General features: G+C 51.3%; 1 long non-coding RNA gene across 1 annotated transcript in view; it reads right to left on the bottom strand.

The window, feature by feature from the left end:
* The window catches only part of LOC149366782 (uncharacterized), a 44397-nt gene extending 44205 nt beyond the window's left edge, over window positions 1-192 (bottom strand). The window contains exon 1 of the long non-coding RNA XR_016286888.1: window positions 53-192. This is a non-coding gene — a long non-coding RNA (uncharacterized LOC149366782). The remainder of the gene's footprint in view (window positions 1-52) is intronic.
* Between the last annotated feature and the right edge of the window lie 18080 nt (window positions 193-18272).

The following is an 18272-nucleotide window of genomic DNA, read 5'->3' as shown; positions in this document are numbered from 1 at the left end:
GGCCGCAGGTGGCCACTCAAAAGTCCGATAAAAGTCCAAAAAGTGGGCCTACCGGCTCAAGAGTGGTGTCGCCGGGGTCCAGGTGACGTTATCCGTCGATGTAGCCGAAAAGTTTCGGTGGCCCACGTGAAAATTCGGACGGAATCTTCGAAAAGACACGGAGCCGATGTGGAGTGCGTCCGTCCACATGCGAACGCCCGCGTTCCTCAGAACCTCGAGACCTGGGAGGACTGGGAGACCCTGCTGCGCTCGGAGGACCCGGCCGTGCAGACCATCGCAACCGGCCGGGCTGCCAGTTAGGAACATAAACACTTGAGTGCAGTGGGGTCGTGCGGGGACCCTGGGGCGTGCCCCGAATTCCTTGTACAATAAAGTTTTTTTTTCTCTCTCTCTCCATTCCTTTCGGGTGTACACCAAGATATGAGACAGGCATTTTCTTTTCTTAAAACCAATTTTTATTTCATTTCATTTTTTTTCCTTACGGCGCGGTTCGGGTGTCCACCAAGATATGAAAGAGACAGGTTTCATCCCCTTTTCTTAAAACCAATTTTCTTTTCATTTCCCATCTGTTATGTGCGGTTCGGGTGTCTACCGAGACTAGAGAAACACGTCGTGATGATGATGATAATAACAACTTTATAATCCGCCAGATAAAGAAGCCCCCTACTCCCCGTCCCCGGCACGCAGGCCTTGGTGACGGGGGCCGGGACCTCCGCGATTAGAAGCTGGCAAAGAGGTCTTGATTCCTCGCAGCTTCTTCCGCCAGGCGGATGGCTTGTTGCTGTGAAGCAGGGGCCTCGCTCCGCAGCAGGGCTTTCCAGGCTTCTCTACAATTTATGTTTTCGTTAGCCCCTGGGGAGCTAGCGCATTCCCAGATTATGTGGTCGAGGGTACCTCTCGCCCCACAGTGCTTGCACTTATCGTTTTCTTTATCTCTATGAACATGATAGGCCCAGACCGGGTTTATGAAGTTCCCAGCATGGAGGCGTCGCCATGCGATTGCCTCCCTATTGTTTAGACTTTTATCCGGTGGTGGCACCAGTCTCCTCTGTAACCGATGATTTTGAACAATTTCCGTATAATTTTCCAGACGCTCGTCCATGTTCTGGCAGTCGGGCGGCTCCACAGCTACCCGGAAGTAGAGAGCTCGGGCTAACTCGTGGGCCGCGTCGTTGAAAGGAATGGACGCGTGTGCGGGAGTCCAAATTAGGCTAACTGTTCTGTTTAGCTTCTACTGGCCAGAATCCTTGCCGCTTCCGGCGAGATCCTACCCTTTCCAAAATTAGAGATGGCCGTTTTGCTATCGCTAATTACAAAATTGGCTTCCGTTCCAACGCAAGCGAGCTCTATCGCAACTTCTTCAGCTGTTTCCGCGTTGCGGCTTCTATAATGGTGGCTGCCGATACGGGGGCACCTCGGCCGTCGGCCACCGAGGCGACCGCCGCACCTGACTTGCCACTTGCAGCGTCGACGTACGCAACTGCTTGCTGTCCATCGGATCGAAGCGTCTGATTAGCGCTTCTGCCCTCTTCTCCCTCCTTTCACGATTGAATATGGGATGCATGCTACGAGGGAGTGGGGGAATGATTAGATTTTCTCGGCAGTCCTGCGGAATGCTCGATTTGAATCGTAGTCCCCTATCTGTTTGCGGGCCTACCATTTCAAGGATGGCTCTGCCTGTGGTTGTTTATTTATTTATTTATTTATTTATTCAAAATACCTTACAGGGCCCAGAAGGGCATTGAGTAAGGGGGGCAAAAACAATAGATTAAGCAAATAGGAAGAATAAATTAAAAACAACGCGTGATACAATGCCAAAATTAAACACGATTATAAATATACAGGGCAAAACGTAACTAAAAGACATACATCACCGCGAGCAACAAAAATTAGAATTAGTAGCAAGAATGCATCGCATGTGCCCAATACACATCAAAAGAAAAAGCAGTAGCCATAAAAAACATACAAATGGTTGAAATTGCACAAGAAACCAAAACTTTGTAAAATACCAACGAGAAGAAAAGGGAACCAAGGACACAGAACAACCTGAAACAAGACAATATGTCGTTAAAGAAAATGTTTGTGCAGTTGGTCTTGAAATGATTGGTGGTTGCCGATAGATGCGATACAGTTGGGAAGATCATTCTAAAGAATAATGGCACGTGTAAGTGCAGATGAATTGAATGCTAAGGTTCTTCCGTAAATGCGTTTAATGCTATACTGATTATGTAGGCGGCGTGAAATGCGTGAAGGCTCTTCGAGGGGCAAGGGAGATGGCCTGGTGCTATGACGATATTTATGAAGTAAGCATAAAAGAGCGATGGAGCGACGAATATGTAATGGTTCGAGGGAGATATCAAGTTTAATCTTAGTGATACTGGACTGGGGGTGGTACTTTTGTGCGATGAAACGAGCGGCTCTATTTTGTACGGATTCAAGCATGTTGATCAGGTAATTTTGATAAGGGGACCACATAGGTGAGGCTAATTCTAGTTGAGGACGCACGATTGTTAAGTAAGCGACTTTTCTCACGTTATTAGGGGCGTTTCGCAAGTTTTGGCGCAGGTACCCAAGTGATCTTGAAGCTTTGGCACAGATGGATTGACTGTGTGTGGCCCATGAAAGATTATCCGTGAGGTGAATACCTAGATACTTATAAGATGATGCCGGAGACACGGCGGTACCTTCAATGCAGTACGAGAAATTAGAATTAGTACGCTTGCGGGTGAAAGAGATGACCTTGCATTTCGATGAGTTGAGCATCATTTGCCATTTACTACACCAATTTGAAATTAAGTTCAGGTCAGTTTGGAGGGCAAGGTGATCCTGCATAGAATTAATGGGCCGGTAAATGATGCACTCGTCAGCAAAGAGTCGTATAGAAGAAGATATGTCTGTTGGCAAGTCGTTAATGTATATTAGAAACAATAAGGGGCCAAGAACACTGCCTTGGGGTACGCCAGACTCTACATCACTGAGTGGGGAGGTGAAATTGTTAACTGTAGTGAACTGCTGGCGAAATGAAAGAAAGTTACGTAGCCATGACAGTCTGAAAGAATCTAGGCACAGAGCAGACAATTTTGAGAACAAGCGGGAATGTGCAACACGGTCGAAGGCTTTAGCAAAATCTAAAAAGATACAGTCAGTTTGAAGGTTAGCATCCATGTTGAAATGCAAGTCAGTCGTAAATTCTAGCAGTTGGGTGTCACAAGAAAAACCTTTCCGGAAGCCGTGCTGATTAGGAAAAAAGAAAGAATTAAGTTCCAGATGGCAGTAAATGTGGGAAGCGATAACATGCTCGAGTAATTTACAGCAAATGCAGGTTAGCGAAATGGGGCGGTAGTTTTCCGGTGAATTTCTGTTTCCACTTTTGAACACCGGAACGATCTTAGCAATTTTCTAATCTGTAGGAAGTAAACCGGATGATAATGATTGCTGGTAGATGAGGCATAGAATTTCACTGGAGATCGATACGGTGTTTTTCAATATTTTAGAATTTATGTTGTCAACACCTGCTGATGAGGAAACCTTAAGATTTGCAATGAGACGAGCGATACCTTCAGCGTTAATGGTAATGGTTAATGGTACCTTCAGCGTTCGGCATAATCTTTCGAGCTGTGAAATTCTGACAGCCTCCGCTATTTCGTCCCAGGTATTGTGCACTCCCATAGAGAGCAGCTTCTCTGTGGAGGTGCTAATCGGTAATCCCAGGGCCCTCTTTATGCACCGACGAATGATCGAGTCTGGTTCCTTCTTCTCCGCAGCCGTAATGTTGAAGAAAGGTGTGGCATAACTAACCCGGCTTATTACGTATGCTTGAGTTAGTTTAAGCAAGCTTCTTTCCTTCAGGCCTCGTCCTTTCGTCGCGACCCTTCTAAATATGCCAAGGGCTTGCGTGGCAAATCCCTCGAGCCTTTTGAGTGTAACATCATTATATCTATTATCCTGAATAAATAGCCCTAAGATTCTGATTTGATCTACCTTTGGAACTGGTTTCCCCTCTACTTTGATGTCCAATTTCCAGTTGCGCTTGCATCGGAGTGACTTCGGGTTATAGACGAGTAATTCTGATTTTTGCGTAGAGCATGAGAGACCCCTACTGGCCGCGTAGTCGACGACAGTGTCCGCCGCAGCCCGCAGGCGCTCCTCGATACTCGCATCGCTCCCCTGGTTAATCCAGAGGTTTATGTCATCCGCATACATACTGAAATTTAGCCCTTCTATGCTCCGCACAGCTTCGGGGTGGGCCCTCATTGCCACGTTGAAGAGGAACGGGAAGAGAACCGAGCCCTGCGGCGTGCCCCTGCTCCCTAACTTCAGTGTGCGAGACTCGATGTCTTGGAACTTCATGCAGGCAGTTCTGCCTCACAGAAAGTCCTTGATGTAATCGTATCTTCGCGCGCCTACCCCAATTTCATGGAGACCTCGGAGGATTGCTTCGTGTTTGACATTATCAAAAGCCTTTGTCAAGTCTAGGCCGAGAATTACTTTGGCGTCTCTAGAACGCGAATCGATTATGTCATGTTTCAGTCGGAGCATAACGTCCTGCGTGCACAAGCCCGGTCGGAAGCCGACCATCTCGTGCGGCCACAGATCGTTTGCCCCATAAAGCGCGTCAGTCTGGTCTGGACAACGCGCTCCATCAATTTCCCCATGTATGAGGTTAGGGAAATAGGCCTTAAATTTTCCAGTTTAGGGGGTTTACCCGGCTTTGGGATAAGAATTACATTTGCCCACTTCCACTGTCGAGGCAGGTGGCCTTTAGTCCAAATTTCTTGCATGTACTCCGTCAGAGCGCTGATGGAGTCGTCGTCTAGGTTTCTTAAAATTTTGTTAGTTATCCCGTCAGGGCCCGGGGCCGATTTCGTTTTTAGTCCCAATCTTTCTGCCCTGACCTCCACCTCCGTGATGGGTGCGTCGAGCTCCTCGTTGAGAGCGCCGTCGTACTCTTGGAGGGTGGTACTATGGGTACCACCGAATTTCCTTTCCGTGACGTCACTCGGTCGCGGCACACTACATACGTGAACCGCGGCTCCGACCCTCGAAGTGAAGCTCGTCGCTTCCAAACTTCATAACATGTAGGCTTGCTGCCTATACTGCAAGATTCTGCGGAAGCCAGTCCATGCATCCACATTCTTTAATTCTTTTCATCTACGAGAGAGAGAGAGAGAGAGAAAACTTTATTGCACAAGGAATTCGGGGCACGACCCCACTGCACTCAAGTGTTTATGTTCCTAAGGTCCATAACACTGGCAGCCGGGCCGGTGGCGATGGTCTGCAGGGCCGGGTCCTCCGAGCGCAGCAGGGTCTCCCAGTCCTCCCAGGTCTTGAGGTTCTCTAGGTCCCGCGGGGGAGGGTCCGCCGGGCAGAGGGAAAGGATGTGGAGAGAATAGGCGAAGGGTTCTGGGCATAAGGCACAAGCAGGAGTGGGGAAGGAGGGATGATAGTGGGCTAGGGTAAGGGGTGAGGGGAGAGAGTGGGTCTGTAGTCTGCGCCAAAGTGCTGCTTGTTTCTTATCTATGGAGGGGTGGGGCGGGGGGTAGAGCTGGCGTGAGGCTCTGTATGCCTGCGTCAGCTCGCTGAATGAGTGCATGCGCTCCTTCATGAATGCCCGATCCGAGGCCACCTGAGCCGGTTTAAAGAACCTCGGGCTAAAAGGTTGGCGGCCTCGTTTCCGGGATTCCCGGAGTGCGCAGCCACCCATATCAGCTGCACTTGGCGGGGTGGGGGTGTATCGGGCCAGTCCGGTGTGCCAAAGTCAGGGACATGGACTCGGCTTCGAGCAAAATTTAGAATCGCAGTTTTATAATCACTTAAAATGTACCGGGCATACGTGCGGGGGGTAGCAAGTGCAATGGCGGCTTCCTCTGCAGCCTCTGGGGAGGTGTCTGGACGAAGAGACAGTGTGACGAGGGTGGATAAAGAGGTGTACACCACAACTGCTGTCGCTTCATCACCCGTGCAGGCAGCGTTCACCCATACGAAGTACGGCTCGGAGCCGTACGCTCGATGGAGTGCCTTCGCGCGGGCTCTGAGGCGCTGCTCATGGTGGGCGGGTGCATATTCCTCGGGGGCGGCCTGATGAAAAGCTCCCGATGAAGGGGTCGTGGGATGGCGAGGAGGGTTGGGTCGTTGGCCGGTATTCTGATTCCCAGGGAGTCCACGATATACCGACCTGTGGAAGTTTTTGTGAGCCTGATGTATTGGGCCTGTCGGTGGGCCTCCACCAGCTCCCCGATCGTGTTGTGGAGGCCCAGGCCTAGTAATCTATATGTAGGTGTGTTGAGGGGAAGATGAAGTTCTACCTCGAATACCTTGCGAATCAAAGCATCCAAAGCGTTTATGTCATGTTTGGATAGTTGTAAGTATGGGGTAGTGTACAGCACACGGCTGACGACAAAGGCATGAATCAGGCGACATAGGTCGCGCTCCTTTATGCCTCTATGACGTCCCGAAACCCTGCGGATGAGGTGCGATATCGTGCCTACAACCTGCTTGAGTTTTTTGAGGGTGGTGGTGTCTGTGCCATCGTTCTGGATGTGCTAGGCCAATACATGGAGGGTGCCAACCTCAGGTACCGGGTCACCATTCAGTTCAAGGGCAATGGGCGAGCGGGGGTAGCGGTGGTTCTTGGGCCGGATGACGAGCAGCTCGGACTTCTCTGGGCACCAAGACAGTCCAATGGTCCATGCTTAATTTTGGGTAAGTGTGGCTGCTTCCTGTAATGTGTTCTCTATTCAGCCGTCAATGCCGTGGGTGGTCCATAAGGTGAAATCGTCGGCATAAAGAGTGTGCTTCAGGTGGTAAATAGCTCCCAATTTTCGGGCGAGGGGGTGAGTGTGACGTTAAACAGAAAGGGGGAAAGGAGGGACCCTTGAGGGGTGCCTGCACTGAAGCGTGTAGGAGGGGGAAGGTAGAGGGCGGAAGTATCACAGCCGTGCGGTCAGTGAGGAATGCTTCAATGTAGGCATACGCGCGCACACCCACATTCAATGGGAAAAGGGCAGTCATGATCGCCTGATGTTTAATGCGATCAAAAGCTTTGATAAGATCCAAAGCTAAGACTGCCTTGGCCTGACCTGGAAGAAGCGGGTCGAAAAGGTCGTGTGTGAGTTGCAGCATGGCGGCCTGTACGGATAGATGGGGGCGAAATCCCACCATGTAATGCGGGTACAGACTGTTGTCCGCCATGTCACTTGTGAGTGTCGCTAACACAACATGCTCGAGGAGCTTCCCGAGGCATGAGGTTAGCGAAATGGGCCGAACGCTTTGGAATGTAAGTGGTTTGTGGGGTTTCGGTATGAATATTACCTTCGCGTGAGGCCAGGACTGCGGGAGGTTAGCATCCTGCGGGAGGACTGCGGGAGGTCGTCCAGATTACGGAGCATGGAGTTTGTGATTTGGTCTGCAGCAGGTGCGGAGTTGGCGCGGAGAATCAGGAGGGCCGCTCTGACTTCCGTCTCCGTGATGTCGGTGTCGAGTGTGGGATTTGCTTGTCCTGTGTAGTGGGGTAGAGGTGTGGGGACGCCTGGAGAGGTGCACATGGTGTGAAGTGTGTCTAGGAGGGTTTCGGGATCGTCAATGTATTCATATGTGAGGCGTGTCACGTGGTGTTGTGTTGCTGATTTGATGTTTATGGGGTCAATGAGGTGTCGCAGGAGTTGTCATGCGCGTTTGCTGGACAGGGTTCCGGCGATGTCGTCGCATATCTGGCACCAGTTGTTCCGGCAGAGCCCCTCAGATTGTTGTTGGAATTGTTGCTGCAGTGCGGCCTGCCGCTTTTTAAGTGTCCTATTATGTTTGTTGCCTTTGCAGCGTTCCAAGAGGCTGTGATAAGCCTCCCAGAGGTGGACTAGGCGTTTGTCGAGGGTAGGGGTTTCGGTTGTAGTTTCAATGTGTCGCGTGTTGTGGTGAACGTCATGCATAAATGATTGCACCCATGCATCGATGTCTGCGATGGGAGTGTCTTGGAGGGCGGTGGGTGCAGCGCGAAGGGCATCCCAGTTAATGAGTTTTTGTGTTGTGTTTGCGTGAGGGGGTGGTTTGTATGGAACAGTGATTTGTATAATGTAATGATCACTGCCCAGTGTATATTGTGTTCTGTTCTAGGTAACACCGCGGATGTAGTGGCTCAGCGTCAGGTCCGGACTGGTGTCCATGATGGCACTGTTGCCGATCCACGTGGGCGTCTGAAACGTGTTGTGCACAGTGAGTTGGATCTTCTGCAGGAGCAGCCAGAGCCTGCGTCCTCGATGTGTCTTGGTTGTGTATCCCCAGACAGTACGCTGACTGTTCAAGGCCCCACCGATGAGTAGGGGATGTTTCCCTGCTAGAGGGTGTATGTTTCGCAGAAAGGATTCTAGGGAGGCCATCTGCTGGGACGGGGGGTGGTATATGTTTGCTGTAAATATAGAAGGAAATGAATGTGTGTGATGTACAAGTTCAGCGATCACGCAGGGCGTCTCAGACGTGATTTGTTGAGTTTTGTATGTGAGGCTGCGGTGGATGAGTGTGGACGCCCTGGATGTGTTAGTGGTATCTGAGTGTGTAGATGTGTAGTTGGGGAGGGTTACCCGATATGCAGTCTCCTGGAGAAGAAGTATGTGGGGCGTGGGTGTTATGGTGGGAAGGATATGTTGCAGAGGTGCGCGCTTGACCTGGAAGCCGCGGCAGTTCCAAGTTAAAATGTGGAGATAATTAGTGCTCCCTCCCGCCATATTGGATAGTGGGGGGATTGAGGAGGGTAGTAAGACTGGCGTCAATTGGTATGTGTTGTTCAGGAAAGGTAGTTTGCGCTTGCGGAGGTACGATGGGGGTAGTGGAGGGGGTTTGAAGTTGGGTGAAGCGATGGTTAATAGTTTGTTCGAAGAGTTCCATCATCTTGCTAAGCATAGCGTACGTGCGCTGCTCAAGTTTTTCTGTGAGGGTGGCGGCACGGTGATTGAATTTGGCCTCGAGTCGGGCGTCTAGCTTTTTTAGTTTGTGCTCAAATTTGGCTTCGAGGGCTGCTAATTTAGCGTCTATTTCTGGGGGTGGTGGTGGTGAAAACGTTTATTAAGAAAGGTCAGGAGGTATGCCTGGATCAGCCCGTAAGGGACCTTTCCTTACACACACTAGGTGGAGGTCCCTAGTATGGGACCCCAGTGGCGGTGGCCGCCGCCCGGGCGCGCCCGACTAAGGCTTGTTGGGCCTGTAAGTCGTGGCAGCCGTGCAGAGTCGCCTCCCAGTCCTCCCGGATTGGGTTGGGGATGGGGGTAATAGCCGGGTTGGAGGGGGAAACCCACACCATGTGATAGTTGTCATAAGACGCCGCACTACAGTGCGGGCAGCTGCCGTTGCAGGAGGGGTCAAAATGCTTTAGTGCTCCCAGGCACAGTGGTGCATTGGTGAGAAGGCGGAGAAGGAGCCGCTCATCCGCCTTCTTGAGGCCTTTACATGGGCTTGGGAAAAGGCGATGATTGTTTTGGTAGTAGGCTTTAATTTCTTTCAATGTATACACCGGATTAAAATCGGGTTCCTGATCGGGTGGAGAGGAGAAAACAGCCCGGTGAGAGAGCGCGTGGGCGGCTGCGTCTGCTGCCTCGTCTCCTGCCAACCCCTGATGAGCAGGGGCCCATATAAGGTAACGGTGTGCGGGGTTCGCATCCCGTATGCAATTTTGGTATATTCGATAGGCTAGGAAGGGTTGCAGCCTTGTTCGACGTTCCGACAGGCCCCACGCGAGTTGGTGATTATGTACTTTGAATCGGAATATGAGGCCGCGAGAGCAATCGCGACCTCTTCTGCTTGTGTTGCACTTCTGGCTCTGAAGGTGAGGCCGTTAACTGTGTTGCTGTTGTGAACTACCGCGACCGTGTACCATCCCCCGTGGTGAGGACCGGAGGCGTCCACGTAGTATACACCTGGTTTGTTGCCATAATGTCGGGCTAGCGCTTCCGCTCGTGCCAGGCGCCGACCATTATGGTCTTTGTGTGACATGTTTGCTCGGAGAGGCCGCACGTGGAGGGCACGTCTCTACAGTTCTGGGATGCGAAACCTGTCTTCCATTGGAGGGGTGTGTTGGATATGGAGTCGAGGAAGAAGGCGGCGATCCGACTCCGTTAGCGACAAGCGCGTGTACTGGTTTGTAAGGTGCGCCTCCCGGAGTTCCCGGAAAGTATTCACCACCCCAAGAGCCATAAGCCGGCTGTTTGAAGTAGTGACGGGGAGGTAAAGATCACGCTTAATAATTTTGCGAAGGATGACCTCAAGCGCATTCTCCTCTTGTTTCGGTAGGTGGAGATAAGGAGTCGAATAGAGAATTCGACTGGTTGCAAAGGCATTTGCCAGCCGCAAGGCATCCTTACTTTGTAACCCCCCGCGTTTGTTGGACACCCGGCGGACTATAAGGCCCACCTGGTTCAACACCTTTCGGAGTTTGGGCAATGTAGTGTCTGGCCGTCTGTGTTTGTGGATGTAGAGTCCTAGTACCCGTATCTCGTCACTTTCGCGTAAGGAATCACTCTCAAGTGAAAGAGAGATTTTAGTTGCACACATCTGTGATGGGCGGAGATGCACAAATTCCAATTTTTGAGGGGAACATTGAAGACCGCAGCGGCGGGCGTAGTGGTCTATTATCGTCGCCGCTGTGTTCAGGCTGGTTTCAATGTCACCTGTGCTGCCCTGCGTGGCCCATACGGTTAAGTCATCGGCGTACAGGGCGTGCTGTACGCCGGCGAAACCTTCCAGCTGTGCCGGCAGGTGCATCTGGCCATATTGAAGAGCAGCGGGAAAATTACCGCCCCTTGGGGGTTCCCCACGTGCCGAGTAGGTAAGGACCATGCTCTCTACCTTGGATGCGGATGTAGGACTGACGATCCATTAAAAATTGGCATATGTATCTGAATGTGTTAAGGCCACTTTCGGTCTGACTTAGGTTAGTGAGTATGATCTCGTGTGTTACATTGTCAAATGCCCCTTTGAGATCCAAGGCGAGTACTACCCGGTCAATATGGGGCAAGTTTGTGTTCAAGATATGCAGATAACCGATCCCGCACCATCGTCTCCATTAGTTTGCCCACACAAGAGGTGAGAGAGATGGGATGGAGTTTATCTGTGTCAACTGGTTTACCTGTTTTAGGGATGAGAGTGACCAGAGCCGTTTTAAAGTCAATTGGCAGGGGGGTGTCCCCGCGTCAAATTTCTGGGGGCACGGGAGGGGGTATGGCGTCTGTGGTACGCTGCTTCTTTGTAAGAGAGGTGCTCGAAGTGTCTGTGGATGATGAGGTCGAGTTAATGACAGGATGTGCGGGTTGAGGGAGCATGGAGGGGGCGGGAGTGCTTAGAAGGGAGGAAAGGCGTCTTACCTCGTCACGCAAGGCCTTGAGTTCCTGGTCTCTCGGATCTGCTTGGGAGGAGTGGGATGGGGGTAGGGCGGGATGACGGGTGGCCTTGCCGGAAACAAGGTCTGCCCAGGTAAGACGCGAGTTCTTGCTGCCATTCTGTCGGCGTCTGGAAGGCGATCGAGAAGCTGTCGAGCTGCGTCGGTTGGCGGTGCTGGGTTGATCGCAGCGGGAAAGCCAGGATGTAGACGGGGGTGGTGGTGGCGAAAACATTTATTCAGAAAGGACAGGAGGTGTTTGGATCAGCCCGTAAGGGACCGATCCTTACAAACACTACGTGGAGGTCCCTAGTTTGGGACCCCAGTGGCGGTAGCCGCCGCCCGGGCGCGCCCGACTGAGGCTTGTTGGGCCTGTAAGTCGTGGCACCCGAGCAGGGTCGCCTCCCAGTCCTCCCGGGTTGGGTTGGGAATATTGGGAATGGCCGGGTTGGAGGGGCAGGCCCACACCATGTGATAGGTGTCCGAAGACACCGCACTACAGTGCGGGCAGTTGCCGTGCAAAAGCTTGGCTTGGCTGTTCATGTCCGCCTGCCTCATGACCGGTAGCCAGGCCCCCAGTGAGAGAGCCCGTAGAAGGGTCTTTTGAAGGAGGCGCTTCCCTACACTCCGACAGGATGTGTTCTGCTGTTGCCATGTGACAGCAATATAAACAGCTGAGATGAATTTCATCATCATCATCATTAGCCTGACTACACCCACTGCAGGGCAAAGGCCTCTTCCATGTCTCTACAATTAACCCTGTCCTTTGCCAGTTGCGGCCACCGCAACACCGCAATCTTCTTAATCTCATCCGCCAATCTTTCTTTCTGCCACCCCCTGCTACGCTTGCCTTCTCTTGAAATCCAGTCCGTTATCCTTGAGGACCAGCGGTTATCTTCGCATTACATGCCCTGCCTAAGCCCATTTACAACTCTTGATTTCGACTACGATGTCATTAACCCCCGTTTGTTCCCTTAGCCACCCCGCCCGCTTCAGATCTCTTTCTTAACGTTACACCTATCATTTTTCTCTTTATAGCTCTCTGCGTTGTCCTTACGTTGAACCCTCTTTGTTTGCTTGTTGTTCCGGTGTGTTTATGGTTTGGTTTATGGCCATTTAACGTCCCAAAGCAACTCACGCTGTGAGGGAGACTGTTGTAAAGGGTCCGGTAATTTCGACCATCTGGGGTTCTTTGACGTGCACTTGCATCACACAGCTCACGGGCCTCTTGAATTTCGCCTGCATTTAATTTCAACCACAGTGGCCGGTATCGAGCAGCCGAGTGTCATAACCACTCAGCCACCGCGGCGCCAGTTGAGATGTGTGCATTAAGGAGTGTTCGGCTCTCCGCCACAATGAGTCGACTCTGATCGATCTCTCAACCCATACCAATAGACAGGCCTGAATGAATTCACCTACCTTTACCAGGCAGCTTCACCATTGATTTCCTTTGCACTTAAACTATCACTACTACAATAATATGACAGTTTCGAAAAGGACAAATAGCAGGGCTGTGGCCCACTGACGCGAAAATTCACGGTGGTAGCGATAATTTCAGGGGGGATGAGGATCTTCAAATCTTTTTTTTTTATTTGTTAACATATACTTCTGAAACTTAGCACCTACATATATCATTGAATGCTTATTTCGAAAATGCATCTAGATTTCAAATATCTCAGGAGGAAAGAAATATATGGTGAAATAAATTATCCTCATTAGGTCATTGCTTACGGGCATTTATAGTAATTTCTCCGTTAAAAAAGATGTTTTTAGAATAAGCAGACAATGCAAAACCCTAAAGCACATCCTATAGCTAACAAAATGTCTATGAAATAATTTTGTTGATCATAAATAACAAAGTTGGAAAGAAAAAAATCTCTGCCTCTCCCGTAACCGAGAGTAGAGTAAGCATGAAATGTTTACGGGCCTAATGTCATCTCGGTGGACACCCGAACCGCACCGTACAGGAAGGGAGGAATGCCACCACCCGTTCAGCGCGATGCCTTGCCATTTGAACGCAAGGTTTTTTTGAGGAAAGGAAATGGCGCGGTAATTCTCTGCCATCTCGGTGGACACCCGAACCACACCGTAATGGAAGGGAGGAACGCCACCACCCGTTCGGCGCGATGCCTTGCCCTTTGAACGCAGCGCTTCTCCCCCGTGCCCCTGTGCGCCTGCGCGGCTTTGCTTCGATGCGCAAAGCCCCTAAGAGATCACGTATGACAACGAAGTGTATCGTGGCATTTATGTGCTTTTTGGACGCGTTATTAGAAATCGCAAATTATAATTCCGTGCATTATCAAACGCACTGCGACTGATATCTTGATAAACATTGAGAAGGCACTGGCAGCAGTTATTTTTTGTGACTCCTTTGGAGACCAACCGGCGCTTGCATGCCGGTCGCGTAGGAGGGCTTAGAGAGAGTCGTTAAATCTCGTTAAGTCTCGTACTGTGCCCGGATGTTCTCGTTTCTGAGCCCGGATTATGGCTCTCGGTCTCGGCGTGACGTCACCACACTGCCGACAACGGGGGCTAAAAGCGTTTCATGCTTAAAAATGAGGTGGCAATAATTATCCCACAACTGGCCTAAGTGCTGATATATCATGTTTAAAGGGAAAAAAGCAAGCTTTAGGATCTGCGGTGGACGTTTGGGGATGCTTGCATATTCTTAAAAAGCTTTCTTTAACTAATAGGTTACTATAAAGGCCCGTAAGAAATGCTATACTTAGGATGCTATGTTGTGATAAATCTTCGACGTAATCTATTTGAAATCGGCATTCTATGATGCACCTACATGCAGTGTTTCAATAACTTATGTCGACAATATCACAACCATAACATATCTCGAGCGCCAAGCCCACAGCCAAAGCCGGAGAGCTGCTTTCAACGACGCCATACTCAAAAGCACAAAAAGAATGTCTCACTTTATGCTGCTTTCATTTGATCAGCGTTTTGAAAACCCGCTTATTTCTAAATACTTTTTCAGTTCCTGCACGAAGCCGCTCCTCTTACACATGTCTTTTTACTGTCCATGTGACCGTGGAGTAGTATATTAGAGCAATAACTAAAAAATTGGCTGTGGCTTAGCTAAGGTTAAGCCTGGATATGTCGAAGCGAAAAGCTGCGGCAAGGCTGAGGAGGAGCCGCGCATATAGTGAATACGGTGCTGTCTTAGAAGGTTGCTTTAGAGCATGTATTGTGGCGTGCATTCCTCTCGGGTGTACACCAAGATATGAGAGACAGGCATTTGCTTTACTTAAAAGCAATTTTCATTTCATTTTCCTTAAGGTCCTTACGGCGCGGTTCGGGTATCCACCGAGATATAAGAGGGGCAGCAATCTGTTCTCGCTTCGGCGAGCGCGGTTTCGGCCGCTTCTTTTTGAGCAGCGTCCGCTCCGGCGGACGCAGTTGTTGCTGCGACGCGCGTCTTTTCTCTCCTTTTTCTCTTTCCTCTGATCTTTCAACTCTTCTCTATCGGCACGTGGCAGCGGTGGTGGCTTGGCTCGAGCCAGTAGCAGGCCCGTGCAATTTCCTCTTCATCCTTCTCTCAGTCACAACAACAACAACAACAACTTCCCTTAAAACCAATTTGCTTTTCATTTTCCTTCCCTTACGGCATGGTTCGGGTGGTGGTGGTGAAAAACATTTATAGTGCAATAAATATTTACAAAGAGTGATCGGGGTAGGCCCTATTGGCCCTTTCCCCTAACAATACTAGGTGGAGCCCCTATTCCGGGGCCCCATTGGCAAGCAACGCCGCCCGCGTCCGGTGAACCAAGGCCTTTTGGGTCTTTAGGTCCTGACAGCCGAGCAGGACCGCCTCCCAGTCCTCTCTGGTGGCGTTGGGGTTGGGGGGATAGATGGGTTGCTATGGGGCGTGCCCCGAATTCCTGTGTAAATAAAGTTTTCTCTCTCTCTCTCTCTCTCTGGGTTGGATTGACACGCCCAAACCATGTGGAAGGTGTCAGCCACCTCACCACAGAACTGGCACGTGCCATCAAAGGATGGGTTGAAATGTTTAAGTACCGCCGGGCACAGTACAGTGTTCGTAAGAATTTTGATGAGGAGGCGCTCGTCAGCGCGATCCAGTCACTTACAAGGGGCCGGGTAGCGCCGGTGCTCCTCCTTGTAGTAATCGTTGATGTGTTTGAATGTAAGGGCCAGATTGTCTGAGTGGCAGTAGGCTTCCAAGGACAGGGAGATAGCCCGGGGAGAGAGTGCGCGGGCGGCCTGATCGGCCTGTTCGTTTCCCTGTAGGCCCTGGTGACCGGGTCCCAAATCAGGTTGTGGAGTTGGATCTTCGCATCGCAGCAATATTCCAATATGCGCCAGGCAAGCGGGGGAGCCCAGTCCAACTCATAGTTCCGACAGGCCCTTCGCGAGTCGGTGATTATGTGTTTCGACTTGGGAGTAGTGAGAGCCAGAGCAATGGCAATCTCCTCCGCGTGTGTTGCGCTATAGGCTTTGAAAGTGAGCCCGTTAACTGTGTTTGTGTTGTGTACGACTGCGGCTGTGTACCACACCCCGTGGTGTGGGCCAGCAACGTCCACGTAATAAACATGTTGTTGGTTACCATACTATCGCGCCAACGCTTCCGCGCGCGCCTGGCGACGACCGCTATGTTCTTCTCTGGACATGTTGCGGGGAAGGGGTCGGACCCGGAGGGCGCGTGTCCAGGGTTCTGGCACTCTCTCCCTTTCCTCAATATGGTAGTCATGTTTGATGTGCAGCCGGTCCAAGAGGCGGCGACCGGACGTGGTCTGTGCAAGACGCGTGAATTGGTTGACTAAGTGGGCTTCTCGAAGCTCCCGGAATGTGTTTACCATGGTTCGCGTGTGTGGCCACCCAAGACCAAATTTGTGCCCCCGCTGCGGGCAGTCCCATCCCAAGGAAGATCTGCCCTCATGCACCCGCAGCTGCATTCTCTGTGTAGGTCCTCATATGACCGGAACAGGGAACTGCAAGGCACGAGGCCGTAAACTAGCATCCCCGAGTAACGCTCTCTCTCCCCCGTCTACATCCTGGCTTTCGCGCTGCGATCAACCCAGCACCATCAACGGACGAAGCTCGACAGCTTCCCGGTCGCCTTCCAGAAGGCGACAGAATGGCAGCAAGAACTCGCGTCTCGCATGGGCAGACTGTGTTTCCGGCAACGCCACCCGTCACCCCCTCCCCCCCCCCCCATCCCAGTCCTCCTAGGCAGATCCGAGAGACCAGGAACTCAAAGCCTTGCGTGATGAGGTAAGCCGCCTTTCCTCCCTTCTAAGCACCCCCGCCCCCTCCATGCCCCCTCAACCCACACCCTCTGTCCTTAACTAGACCTCATCATCCACAGACAATTCGAGCACCCCCCCTGCAAAAAAGCAGCGCACCACAGACGCCACACCCGCTCCCGTGCCCCCAGAAATAGACGCTAAATTAGCAGCCCTCGACGCCAAATTTGAGCGCAAACTAAAAGAGCTAGACGCCCGAATCGAGGACAAATTCAATCACCTTGCCGTCACCCTCACAGAAAAACTTGAGCAGCGCATGCACGCTATGCTTACCAAGCTGATGGAACTCTTAGAACAAAATCTTACCGATCGCTTCACCCCACATCAAACCCCCTCCACTACCCCCATCCTACCTCCGCAAGCGCAAACCACCTTTCCTGAACAACACATACCAATTGACACCCGTGTTACTACCCTCCTCATTCCCCCCACCATCCAATATGGCGGGGGGGAACACTAATTATCTCCCCCTTTTAACTTGGAACTTCCGCGGCTTCCGGGCCAAGCGCGCACCTCTGCAACAACGCCTTCCCACCATAACACCCACGCCCCACATACTCTTGTCCAGGAGACTGCACACAGGGCAACCCTCCCAGCTACACATCTACACTCAGATACCACTAACACACCCAGGGCGTCCACACTCATCCACCGCAGCCTCACCTACAAAACTCATCAAATCACGTCTGAGACGCGCTGCGTGATCACTGAACTTATACATCACACACATTCACTTCCTTCTATATTTATAGCACACATATACCACCCCCTGTCCCAGCCTAAGGCCTCGCTAGAATCACTTCTGCGAAACATACACCCTCTAGCAGGGAAACATCCCCTACTCATCGGTGGGGACTTCAAAAGTCAGCGTACTGACCGGGGATACACAACCACGACACATCGAGGTCGCAGGCTCTGGCTGCTCCTGCAGACCCTCCAACTAACTGTGCATCACACGTTTCAGACGACCACGCGGATCGGCAACAGTGTCACCATGGACACCAGTCCGGACGTGACGCTGAACCACTACGTCCGCGGTGTTACCTGGAACAGAACACAACATGCACTGGGCAGTGATCATTATATTATACAAATCACTGTTGCATAGAAACCCCCCCCCCCCCCGCAAATACAACACACAAACTTATTAATTGGTATGCATTTCGCGCTGCACCCACCGCCCTCCCACACCCTCCCATTGCAGACATCGATGCATGGGTACAATCGCTTATGCATGACGTTCACCACAACACGCGACACATTGAAACTACAACCGAAACACCTACACTCGACACACGCCTAGCCTACCTCTGGGAGGCTTATCACAGCCCCTTGGAACGCTGGAAAGGCAACAAACATATTAGGACACTTAAAAAGCGGCTGGCCGCGCTGCAGCTACAATTTCAACAACACTATGAGGAGCTCTGCCGATCCAACTGAGGACAGATATGTGACGGCATCGCCGGAAACCTGTCCAGCAAACGCGCATGGCAACTCCTCCGACACCTCATTGACCCCATAAACACCAAATCAGCAACACAACACCACGTGACGCGCCTCACACACGAACACATTGACGATCCCGAAATCCTCCTAGACACACTTCAAACCATGTACACCTTTCCAGGCGTCCCCACACC

Source organism: Amblyomma mixtum, chromosome 1 (genome assembly GCF_055824585.1).
Source record: "Amblyomma mixtum isolate Tamu chromosome 1, ASM5582458v1, whole genome shotgun sequence".
NCBI classification, from domain to species: Eukaryota; Metazoa; Arthropoda; class Arachnida; order Ixodida; family Ixodidae; genus Amblyomma; species Amblyomma mixtum.
The sequence above is the reverse complement of the archived record's forward strand: the minus strand, read 5'-3'. Positions and strand labels throughout refer to the sequence as shown.